Raw genomic sequence first — 12,724 nt, 5'->3', positions numbered from 1 at the left:
TCCAAAGGGACAAGTTCCAACGTGCGAGCACTTATCCATGGAGCCTCTCCTCCCGTCACGCTGCCCGGGGCAAATCACAGGGCCAAGCCCAGGTGTGGGGGGGGCGCCTCGCCAGGTGTGACTAGCAAGAGGTGGGGTATCCGGGTGGGGTGGGGTCACCAATGCACCAGGCACCACGGTCGGTCTGTGGTGGGGCCTCTGACCTTTTTTCTAGGTGGTTCCCCTTCGTGAGTGCCTGGTGCAGGCGTGACCACACTTCAAGAGCTGTCCTGGCCTGTCACCCCTACTCCACAGCGCCGCCCTCAGAGGGGCTGCTCACCCTCCCCACCTGTCCTAGCCACTGGCCAAGGTGAAAGCCACGGGCAGGCTGTCCGGGGGCTGACGGCCAGGGCAGGCCGCACACACGGGGACACGAACATGCTGTTCAAGCAGGGGACATGGGCAACATGACAAGAACTAAGATGGCATCAGAGGGACGAGGCCCGTGGTTGGCAAACTGTGGCTCACGAGCCACATGCGGCTCTTTGGCCCCTTGAGTGTGGCTCTTCCACAAAATACCACGGCCTGGGCGAGTCTATTTTGAAGAAGTGGCATTAGAAGAAGTTTAAGTTTAAAAAATTTGGCTCTCAAAAGAAACTTCAATCGTTGTACTGTTGATATTTGGCTCTGTTGACTAATGAGTTTGCCGACCACTGGACTAGGCTTATGAGGGGGGTCGCTTTGTAAGGTGTGTGAGTGGCTCATCACCGCTGCACACCTGACACTAATATAATACTGCACGTCACTGTGATTGGAAATTAAAGCTCTTTCCAGCTGGCATCGAGCCACGGGCATCCTCGGGACAACTGGCAGGAGTGCCACAAGACCTATCACAGGAAGCAAAAATGTGAGCCGGGAGGCCCTTGGCCAGCAGTGAGACTGGCCGCCCCAGGCCCACAGTCCACGTGGCAGCAGCACGAGGAAGCACTGCCCTGAGGCTGGACACGGGCATCCTACAATCATCCAGCAACTGGCCGCACCCACACCCCAGTAAGAACTGGGTCGTGCTCACAGACGGCGCACTGGACAGACAGCGGTATGAGTCCCACGAGGCACTCCCTGGACCACAAGACAGGGCCACCCTGACGCGTGAGGAGGAAGAGATTTTATTTATTTTATTTTATTTTTTTTAATTTATTTTTTAAAATTTCTTTATTGATTAAGGTGTCACATATTTGTCCTCATCCCCCCATTCCCATCCCACACCCCTCCCCACGGATGCCCCCACCCCCCTGTTGTCCTTAACCATTGGTTAGGCTCGTATGCATGCACACAAGTCCTTTGGTTGATCTCTCCCCCCTACCCCCACCCTCCCCTACCCTCCCTCTGAGGCCCGACAGTCCGATCGATGCCTCCTTGTTTCTGGGTCTGTTCTTGTTCATCAGTCTATGTTGTTCATCATTTCCCCTAGATGAGTGAGATCATGTGTTACTAGAAATATACTAATAAGAACCGAATGTGAGACGAGCAATAATAGTTATGCTGACAGGCAAATGAATCAGTCTGTAGTAAGTTTCTTTCTGGACCAACAGTTCTTTTGAGACCCAATTTCAATGTCCACCAGTTCCTTATGTGTACATGTCGGCACTGACTTTTCAGCTCTGGATGGTGGACAAATGGTGGTAATGGAGGTCCAACTCCCTCTGGTTTGGTCTCGCCCGGACGCAGGGGCGCAGCTTCACCCGGACTCAGCGGCGCGCAGCCTCACCCGGACCTGGAACCCAGCATCACCCAGGCCCCGGGGCACGTGGCCTCACCCGGACCCAGGTGTGCGCGGCCTCACCCGGTCCCGGGATCCAGCCTCACCCGGACCCAGGGGCGCATGGCCTCTCCCGGACCCAGGGGCGCAGCCTCACCCAGACCCGAGATCCAGCTATACCCGGACCCAGGGGCGCGTGGCCTCGCCCGGACCCAGGCGCGCGTGGCCTCGCCTGAACCCAGGGGCACGGCCTCACCCGGACCCAGGACCCAGCCTCACCCAGATCCAGGGGCGCACGGCCTCACCCTGACCCGGGATCCAGCTACACCCGGACCCAGGGGCGCGTGGCCTCACCCGGACCCGGGACCCAGCCTCACCCGGATCCAGGGGTGCACGGCCTCACCGGGACCCGGGATCCAGCTTCACCCAGACTCAGGGGCGCGTGGCCTCACCCGGACCCAGGGGCGCGTGGCCTCTCCCCGACCCAGGGGCATGGCCTCACCCGGACCCAGGACCCAGCTTCACCTGGACCCAGGGGCACGTGGCCTCACCCGGACCCCGGGGCTCGTGGCCTCTCCCGGACCCAGGGGCACACAGCCTCACCCGGACCCGGGACCCAGCCTCACCCGGATCCAGGGGCACACTGCCTCACCCAGACCTGGGATCCAGCTACACCCGGACCCAGGGGCGTGTGGCCTCACCTGGACCCAGGTCCCAGCCTCGCCCAGACCCAGGGGCGTGGCCTCACCCGGACCCGGGACCCAGCGGGGCTTCGTCTTCTTGATCCCAATTCCTGTAGGTCAATTCCCTCTCAGCAATTCCTTCAGCCATTTTCTCAAAGCTCCGGGGCGGCTGCCACGGAACTCGCTGGGCGGCGGGCTCGGCGAAGCCCCAGTGCGCCCGGTGCGTGGCGGTGGGCTGGTCTGAGGTCGCTGCGGCGGCACTCGGGTCTGCAGCGGCGACCAGTCACCAGGCGAGCGCACCTGGATCCGGGACCCAGCGGGGCCTCATCTTCCCGATCCCAACTCCCATCGGTCAACTCCCTCCCAGCAATTCCTCCGGCCATTGCCCTGGACGGTGTCCGCTCTGTTTTCCAGCTGTAGTTTCAAAATTGTTGTGGTAGGCAACAATCAGGCGTCTGCCCTATGCCGCCATCTTGGTCCTCCAGAAGATTCTTAAGTAACCTTATAAATGTGGTTCTGAACACTGTGTCGTCCATTAGTTTACTTTCCTTCATCCCTTCTATTCGTGACCTGCTTCGGTGTCTTCACCTTTTGGCTGCCCCCCTATAGCTCAGCTTCCCCAGTCTCCCTAGGTGGTCGCTCTTGATACTCCCCTTTGTGGGCTGAGTGCAAAGTCTTGGTGTTGTTAAGCCTTGATTGCTGTTGGTACACTGGGAGGATTTGACCTCCAGTCCAATTGGCTGTGAGGATCAGCTGTGTCTATGCCGCGAGACAGCCTTATTCAACTAGACTTGCAAAATTGTAAAAGCCTCTGTGCTCAGCTTGGATGGGGCGGAGTTTCAGAGTGGAGCCTACAGCCTTGGCTTCCCGTCAGCCCCGCCCTATGAGGTTCCTGGGTCTCAGTGTCCCTCTGTACTCCCTGCAAACACCTCTGAGAGAAAAGTGCCCTGGAGTTTTGCCCGCTGCCAAACAGTCTAGTCTCTCCCCCAATGAATCTGGATTCCCAGATTCTCACCCAGAACTGGGTTTCAGTGTAGTCGGAAATGCGGCTCAGCGCAGTCTGGCACTTTTGTCTCCTTCCCACCAGGGCAATCCAGTGGCACAGTCAACAGACCATCCTCTGCGCACATTCCCGTGCGCGCCTCCGGTGCTCTGCCTTTCGCCGCTTCTCTGCATTTCCGCCTTACAGCCCAGATTCCCCCAGTATGAGCCTGACTTTCCAGGGTCTTGCCCAGAACTGGGGTTCAGTGCAGTCGGAACTGGGGTTCAGCACGGTCCGGAGCTTTTGTCTCCTTCCCGCCAGGGCAATTCAGCGGCACAGGCAACAGTTTGTCCTCTGCGCGCATTCACGTGCGCGCCTCTGGAGCTCTGCCTTTCGCTGGTCCTCTGTGTTTCCGCCCCACAGCCCAGATTCCCCCAGCATGAGCCTGGCTTCCCAGGGTTTCGCCCGGAACTGGGGTTCAGTGCAGTCGGAGCTGGGGTTCAGCTCAATCTGGAGCTTTTATCTCCTTCCTGCTAGAGAACGCCGGCCAGGCCGTCAGCCGCCCCTTCCTCTCCGGCTCCATCCTCCCCTCACGCACACGTGTCTCCGCCCGTGTCTCCATACCTCAGGCTTTTACGGCTCCTCTGATTTTCCTTGTGGTTTTCTCTTTCCTTCTAGTTGTGGGCATTTCAGTCAGCCAGCTTTCCTGTGGTTCTGGATGATGTCCGTTTTGACTTTTAGTTATATTTTTGAAATTGTTGTGCCAGGCTGTAGGTTAGGTGTTTAACCTATGCCGCCATCTTGGTTTCTCCCTATTTTTATTTTTTTAAATATATTTTTATTGATTTCAGAGAAGAAGGAAGAGGGAGAGAGAGAGATAGAAACATCTATGATAAGAGAGAATCATGGATCGGCTGCCTCCTGCAAGTCCCCCACTGGGGGTCGAGCCCACAACCTGGGTATATGCCCTTGACTGGAATCGAACCCGGGATCTTTCGGTTCGCGGGCCGACGCTCTATCCACTGAGCCAAACCAGCTAGGGCGAGGAAGAGATTTTAAACAAAAAACAATCAAAGAAAATTCAGGATATTTTTCTCTATCAAACAAACTACACATGCTAAGTAATTTTTTAAAATTGGAAAACAAATGACTTGACTGAATTATCAGGTAGAGTTTCTGATTGGCATTGAATAACCAACATTTCTATGTTGAACTGAGAAAATTCCCGGCTGATGCTTGGGAAATGCTCGACTGGGTACAGCTTTTTGCAATATTCGAAATAACCGAGCCTCGTCTGGAAGTATGGGGGCTTTAAGCCAAGAGCAACTGGACAGGGGGTCCTGCCAGCCTCGCCCAGCTCCATGCCGTCGATGGGCTATGTCCCCTGGGGGCGCACCAGGAGCCAGCACCCTGCCCAGCGCCACTGGGAAGCTCAGAGCGCCAACGTGGCCCTGTCCATCGACCATTTACATTTAAGCTAAAGACAATGAAATACAACTGAAAATTCAATTCCTAAAAAAAGAAAATCAGTTCCTCAGCCACACTAGCCACCTTTCAAGGGCTCAGCAGCCCGTGTGGCCGGTGGCTGTCATACTGGACAGTGTCCACAGTTTAAAGGGACAGCGCTGGAAGGTATGGTCAAAACACGCAAATGAGCTGGCCACAGTGGCTCAGTGGTTGAGCACTGACCCATGCACCAGGAAGTCACGGTTCACTTCCCAGTCAGGGCACATGCCCTGGTTGCCGGCTTGATCCCCAGTAGGGCGTGCAGGAGGCAGCTGATCAATGTTGATGTTTCTCTCTCATCAATGTTTCTATCTGTCTCTCCCTCTCCCTTCCTCTCTCTCTAAAATCAATAAAAAAAATTTTTACAAAACAAACACACAAACGCAGGCATGGCAACGTTACAACCTTGGTGGGGCCCAAAAGGAGGGTTCCCACACATCCCATTCCAGCTGCGCCACTGCTCACGGGATATGACGGAGCTGCTTTCTTGGAATAATTGGCTCCAAAACTGTGCAAAAATCACACTTAGGGATGCAGCCAACCTTTAAAACCACACACTAAATTTAGAGAGATGATTACGCTCCGGATAAAGCCACACTGCCAATGCCGGTAATTACTGGAGTGAGCCCAGGACGACTCCGGCCGTAACCAACCCCCTGAGCATCCCCAGCCTCCAGGAGAACGCGGCGAGGGGCCGTGCGTGCGCTCTTCCTGACGAACAAACGCCTTTGACCCCGCAGGTCCCGCCCGGGCTTTGTGTGCTGGAGTACTGCTGGGTCATTTCTGAAGTAAGGACTGCTCTCCCCGGGGACAGCGCGGGCACAGTGGTGGGGGTGCCTGACACAGTGAGAGAGGAGTCTTTCGTAGCAGATGCTCTTGGTTGTCTAACCAACAGCCATTCCTCCCTTGTCCCGACTGCACTGACTCAGAGGAAATGCTGATCGGCCTCCTCACACCGTTGGCATGACCGATAGCTTGGGCTGGACCGTTCTTTGTGGGGGGGCTGCCCTGTGCCTTGAAGGATGCTTGGCAGCAGCTCTGCCCTCTTCTGCCCACTAGATGTCAATAGCACCCACCCCTGAGTGGCGACCCCCGAGAACGTCTGCAGAATTGCCAATGTCTCCTGGAGGCAAAATCAAACCCAGGCCGAGAACCACTGGGCTGTGGCTTCAAGTTTAAGCCACTGGTTCTCAGACTTGAACGTGCATCAGAATCACCTGAAGGACTTATTAAAACACAGGGCCGCACCCCCAAATCTCGGAGCCAGCAGGTCGGTGGCAGGGCTTGAGAATTTACGTGTCTATTGAGTGCTCAGGGGCTGCTGAGGGGCCCCACTTCGGAGCACTGAGGGCAGTCATTGCGACACGCTGTTCCCCTGGACAGTCAGAGAGGGACAGGATCCAGGAAGGGTTTCCTTGCGGATGATAGACTTGGGAAAAAACAGTCCCTTCTCTTCGTGGACACTGTGGAGCTTGCGTGTGATGTCTGGAATGTGGCAGCCATGTTGTGGCCTGAGGGGGAGCTGGCGTAGGGCCAAACCTGCTCCCTGAGGATGGAAGGAGTTGGTTCCTGTAAGGAGGGGGTTGGGTCGTGGGATGAACCATCGCTGCCGCTGTCCTCCGGAGATCCTGGCCAGGGTCACAATGCATCTTCCTTTCTGTTTAAGCAAGTAGTGCCCTAACTTGGCTGCCCAATAGAATACCTAGGAGCTTTAAAAACCTGCCCCACACCAGTTAAGTCAGAATCTCAGTGTAGGAGTCACGAGTCAGTATTTTTTTAAAATGTCCCCAGGTTTGACCAGTGTGGCTCAGTGGTTCAGCATTGACCTATGAACCAGGAGGTCATGTTTGATTCCCATGTTCGTGTTCCCATAATGTTGCTCACATGCCCAGGTTGCAGGCTTGACCCCCAGTGTGGGGCGTGCAGGAGGCAGCTGATCAATGATTCTCTCTTATCATTGCTGTTTCTACCTCCCTCTCCCTTCCTCTATGAAATCAATAAAATCTATATATATAAAAGCCTGAGTGACCGATCAACCGAACAACCGGTTGACCAGTCATTATGATGTGCACTGACCACCAGGGGACAGATGCTCAACGCACAAGATCAGGCTCCCTCCTGTCTGGATCAGGCCTGTGGGGATCGGGCTGAAACCGGCTATCCGACATTCCCTGAGGGGTCCCAGATTGCGAGAGGGCACAAGCCAGGCCGAGGGACCCCACCAGTGCATGAATCCGTGCACTGGGCCTCTCGTTATATATTTTTAAAAACGTCCTCCAGGATTTGCAGTGTGCAGCGTTTGAGAACCCTTGCTATGAAATGTGTGGCTGGTGGACCGTCACCATTAGCATTACCTGGAAGCTAGTTAGACATGGAGAATTTCAGGCCCCACCCGCACTCTGAGAATCCGTTTCAAAGTCTGCATTTTAACAGGTAGTACGTGATCTGTCCGCACCGCAGAGCCTGGGAAGCTATGCTCTAGGCCATTCGGGGTTGGTGTCTGTCACTGGCATCTCAACTGCGACCACCTTTCATCGTCTGCAGGGCTCACACGTCTGAACACAGGGTCCACATATTTAACTCATTGAAAGGACTCTTTCAGGAGACCCAGCGCTCCTCCCAATGCCGAGACGTGGCGGCCGTGCCTCGTAAAGGTGACCCTGCCCGCAGCTACGACAGGAATTCCACCGCTCAGAAAGCATTCTTGAGACAATCTTGCATGTGCTAGGACAACAGACACAGAAATGTCCTCTGCAACTTTGTGGCATCAGAAAAGGGAGAAAACCTCAATGTCATAGTTGGGAAGTTGATCAGTAAGTTATGGCATGTTCCTGTTCCCATAACGTTGCTCATACTTACTGAGCAGATACCGTCCTAAATGTTTAACGTGAATCACCTTGTTTAACCTCAGAGCTCTCCTGTAGGGCAGGCATAATTATTATGCCCATTTTATAGGTGAGGAAGCTGAGGTGCAGAGTAGTTACTGCACAAACTCGCTGAGCTGGGTGGGACTTGAAACCAAGCAGTGTGGCTCCAGAACTGACCTAATCATCACAGTAGCCTGCCTCATAGGGGGAAAATATCTCCCCTGACCCCTGACCTTTCCACTTCACACCTCGTCTATCACAGACCTGTAATACGTAACTGTAACTATGATTTTCATGCCAATCCTCTGGCTTATTCCAGATGTACATGAGAATCACCTGCAACACTATTTTCCAATTGTGGTAAAATATACATAAACTTGACCATGCTAACCATTTGTAAGTGTACAGTTCAGTATATTAAGTATATTAAGTATATTCACATAGTTATCCAACCATCACCACCATCCATCTCTAGAGCACTTCCTCATCCCAAACTGAAATTCTATATCCATAAAACAGTAACTCCCCATGCCCCTCCCCCAGCCCCGGCAACCACCATTCTGCCTTCTGTGTCTATGGATCTGCCTACTCTAGGCACCTCATATTATGTGGAAGCACACAATAGTTTTCCTTTTGCCCCTGGCTTCTTTCACTTAGCGTGATGTTTTCAAGGTTCATCCGTGTAGCATGTATCAGTACTCATTCCTTTTGATGGCCAAACACTATTCCATCCCACGGATACCACGTTTTGTTTATCCATTCATCCACCAATGGGCATGTGGGCTGACCCGCCTGTTGGCCTTGTGAATAGTGCCACTGTGGACACAGTTGTTCCAGGATCAGTTCGAACCTCTGCTTCCAATTCTTTTGGGTAGATACCAGGAAGTGGAATTTTGGATCATAGTCTATGTTTTCCAAAGTGGCCGTCCCAGTCTACAACCCTGTCAGCAATGGGGAAGAGTCCCAATTTCTCCACAACCTCGCCAACACTTGCTATTTTCTGTTTTGTTGTTTTAAATAATGGCCATCCTAATGGGAGGAAAGCAGTATTTCATTGTAGTTTTGATTTGCATTTCCCTAATGATTTATGATGTGGAACAGCTTTTCATGCGCCTATTAGCCATCTGTGTATCTTCTTTGGAGAAATGTCTATTCAAGTCCTTTGCTCATTTTTTAACCAGCTTGTTTGGTTTTTTAGAATTCTTTACAGATTCTGAATATTAATCCTTTATCAGATACATGATTTGCAAATATTTTCTCCCATTCTTCTCAGTCTCTTAATGCCCAAAAGTCTTAAATTTTGACAAAGTCCAATTTATTTTTTTCTTTTGTTGTCTATGCTTTTGGTGTTATATCCAAGAAATCACTGCCAAATCCAATATCATGAAGGTGTTTTCTTTGTGTTTTTTAATCCTCACCTGAGGTTATTTTTTAAAATATACATACTATTTTAAAAAATATATTTTTATTTATTTCAGAGAGGAAGGGAGAGGGAGAGAGATAGAAACATCAATGATGAGACTCATTGATCGGCTGCCTCCCGCACGCCCTCCATTGGGGATTGAGCCTGCAACCTGGGCATGTGCCCTGATCTGGAATCAAACTGTGACCTCCTGGTTCATAGGTCAATGCTCAACCACTGAGCCACGCTGGCCAGACTAGAGGATATTTTTTCCATTGATTTTTAAAAATATATATTTTATTGATTTTTTACAGAGAGGAAGGGAGAGGGATAGAGAGCCAGAAACATCAATGAGAGAGAAACATCGACCAGCTGCCTCCTGCACACCCCCTACCGGGGATGAGCCCGCAACCAAGGTACATGCCCTTGACCGGAATCGAACCTGGGACCCTTCAGTCCGCAGACCGACGCTCTATCCACTGAGCCAAACCGGTTTCGACAATCCATTGATTTTTTTACAGAGAGTGAAGGGAGGGGAGGGAAGAGAGGGAGGAGGGGGGCTGAAAGAGAGAAACATTGATATGAAAGAGACACATTAATTGGTTGCCTTCTACATGTGCCTGGACCAACGGGGCCAGGGATCAAGCCTGCAACTGAAGTACATGCCCTTGACTGAGAATCAAACCCACTCTAACCACTGAGCAAAATTGACCAAGGCTTTTTTTTTTTTAAGATTTTTAATTTATTGATTGATTTTAGAGAGATACAGGGAGAGAGGGGGAGAGAGGGTGGGACAGAGAGATTGATTGAGTTGTCATTCCACTTATTTTTGCATTCATTGGTTGATTCTTGTATGTGCTCTGACCAGGGTGTATTGGGATGATGCTCTAACCAACTGACCTACCCAACCAGGGCCCACTATGTTTTCTTCTAAGAGTTTCATAGTGTTATTTCTTACATTTAGGTCTTTGATCCACTTTGAGTTAATTTTTGAAAACGTTGTAAGGTGAAGGTCCAACTTCAGCTCTGTGGTGGGGCACAGGCACCAGTAACTCAAAGCTCCCCAAGTGGTTCCCAAGGGCACCCCAGACTGAGAACCACTGTCCTCCTGCAGTGCAGTCTTCTTAATCCTGGGCCGCCTCACATCGGTCTCTGTATTCCCACTTTCTAGCACAGGCAGGATCCAGGGAGGCATTCCGTGGGCTTGATGCTGGGTCTGGGGTGACTGTGCGAGACTCTAGCCCTGGAACTTGTCAAACACATGGGTTCTCCAGCACCTTCCATGCCAGCCCAGCGCTGTGCCAGGTGCATCCGAGGCAATGAACAAGGACCAGCCGTGGTTCAGCCCCGGGGGCGCATGCATGGACTTGGGAGGGGCCACAGAGTCAGATGGTAACAGGACAGTGGGCTCTCCGTGCCAGGGAATCAGAGGAGGGCCAGAGAGGAGGGGAGGAGGCGCGCAGGCAGAGTGAGCAAGTGGGGAGGGCTCGCTGGAAGCTTCCCCAGGGGACGGGGGGACGTCACAGCAGCGGGCACCGGCTGGAAGCCCGTCTGGCCACGCTTCCCACCGTCATGTTCCCTCATCTTTGATCGGGGCTCCCAGCAGCCCTTCCTCAAGGCGGCGGGAGGCGCAGAGTCAGGACGGGAGGCCCTGGAGCGGCGCCGACACAGGGGGGCACTTAATAATGCAGGCTGTGTAGTCCCCCCTGTGCTCTCCTTTCATCCCAACAGCGGCCCCAGGAGAGCCACACCATGATTTTAACGAGGAAACAGGATCAAAGGGTGAAGTCAGCGGCCCATTATCACACAGAGGAACGAACCAGGATTCAAACTCCATCCTGTTCGACTCCAACCCCACGCACAAATCTTCCACAAAACTTGGGGACCAAAGGCTGGATTTCTGGAACCCAGACCTGGAAGGGGCCTCTCGAGGCCCACGGCATGCCAGCTGAGGGGGATCTGGGCTGAGGCTTCCAGCTAGGCCGGTGGGCAGGACAGGTCGCTGGGTCAGCGAGGACCGCGTGCCCAGCAGGCTTAGCAGGGAGTGCCCTGGGGGGCGGGGGCATCACCCAGAGGAGGCAGAGCAGCCTCTGTGCTGAGAGCTCACCCGCCCGCTGCCTCCCCACCAGGGCCCAGGCCCCACCGCGGAGGAAGTCGGGCCATTGCAGGTGACCTTTGCAGGGAGCAGAACGTGACTGGGATTCGTTTGCCTGTGCAATCTTCATCATTACCACACAGCTATTCCCAGGAGCCACGTGACCACAGGGGCCAAGCTCCCATCATGCGGTGCCCCCCGTCACAGGCTCCCCCCACACCACCATCACTGCAGAGTCGCGGCGTCTGCACACCCTGCTGTCTCCACTCTCCAGCCACACCCACAGGGCGGCTCCGGGAGCTGGCTTCGCCCCCACTGCAGAGATGAGGAAACAGGGCTCATCCCAGGACGAGCGGCCCCTAACACCTCACCTGGGCCCCGTCCCTTCCCACCGCAGTTTCCAGGGCGAGACAGAGGGGCCCTCCAAGTAACTCTCTCCTTGAGAAACGGGAGACAGAGTCGCACCTAGCACCCCCGGCATGGTTCAGGAGTCATTTCCAAACTGGGATGTGCGGCAAAATCTCCTTTATAAAAAATGCACGTTCCTGGTCCCCACCCTGGAGACTCTGAGTCCGTTGATCTGGCGTAAACCCCAACTATCCACTCTATTTGTTCCAGTTTCCTCAGATGATGTCAACCTTCAACCCCACTTTCGGAAAAGTTGGGGAGTACAGGACAGAGTTCCTGAGTGGTCCCGTTCTTTCCCTCACCGTCAGCTTCTCCAACAACCAACAGCTCCTGCTTTTGCACGTCTAGATAAGCACCGACGAGTTCAGGGAGAGATGTGAGTCATTCACACTTTAGTATAAATCAGTTTACCCAGCCAGCTTTCTGCCTGGTACCTCGCTGAGAGTCTGCCTATTGTGGGTGGAGAGGAGGGTGGGAAATAGTGTTGATGGAGGATGAAAGAGGAGAGACAGGAAGAGGGAGGACGCAGAGGTGCTCCTGAGAGAGGAAGGAAGAGTAAGGGACTCGGACCTGAGCCATGTGACTTGAATGGCATGTCCCGTAAGGGGAGAACTGAAGAGCGGCCGGGACTTGTAGAAACTAGCACTCATGGCAGAGTCACGCCAAACGGTAACTGACCGGTGTTTGCCTGAGCCCCGTGGGGGACACCAAGCACAGTGTAAGAACCTGCCTGCACGGCCCACAGGCGGAGTGCCGCTCACAGCGTGGTCCGTGGACCAGCAGCCCTGGCATCTCCTGGCATTTTGTGGGCAACGCAGAGTCATGAGCGCGCCAGACCTGCGGACTCGGGATCTTTCCGCAAGGTCCCGGGAGACTCCTGAGCACGCCAAGGTGGGGAAGGCTCTGGTCTAACTAGCACTTCGCCCCGAGAACCCTGGGATTTCCTGCTCTTAAGAGGACACTGATGGGCAAGAGGCAGGGCTACCCCATGGGACAAGTTCAGGGAGGGGGGGTTCCCAGGGTACTGGGCAGAGGGGGCTGAA

Source organism: Eptesicus fuscus, chromosome 10 (assembly GCF_027574615.1).
Source record: "Eptesicus fuscus isolate TK198812 chromosome 10, DD_ASM_mEF_20220401, whole genome shotgun sequence".
Taxonomy (NCBI): Eukaryota; Metazoa; Chordata; class Mammalia; order Chiroptera; family Vespertilionidae; genus Eptesicus; species Eptesicus fuscus.
The sequence above is the reverse complement of the archived record's forward strand: the minus strand, read 5'-3'. Positions refer to the sequence as shown.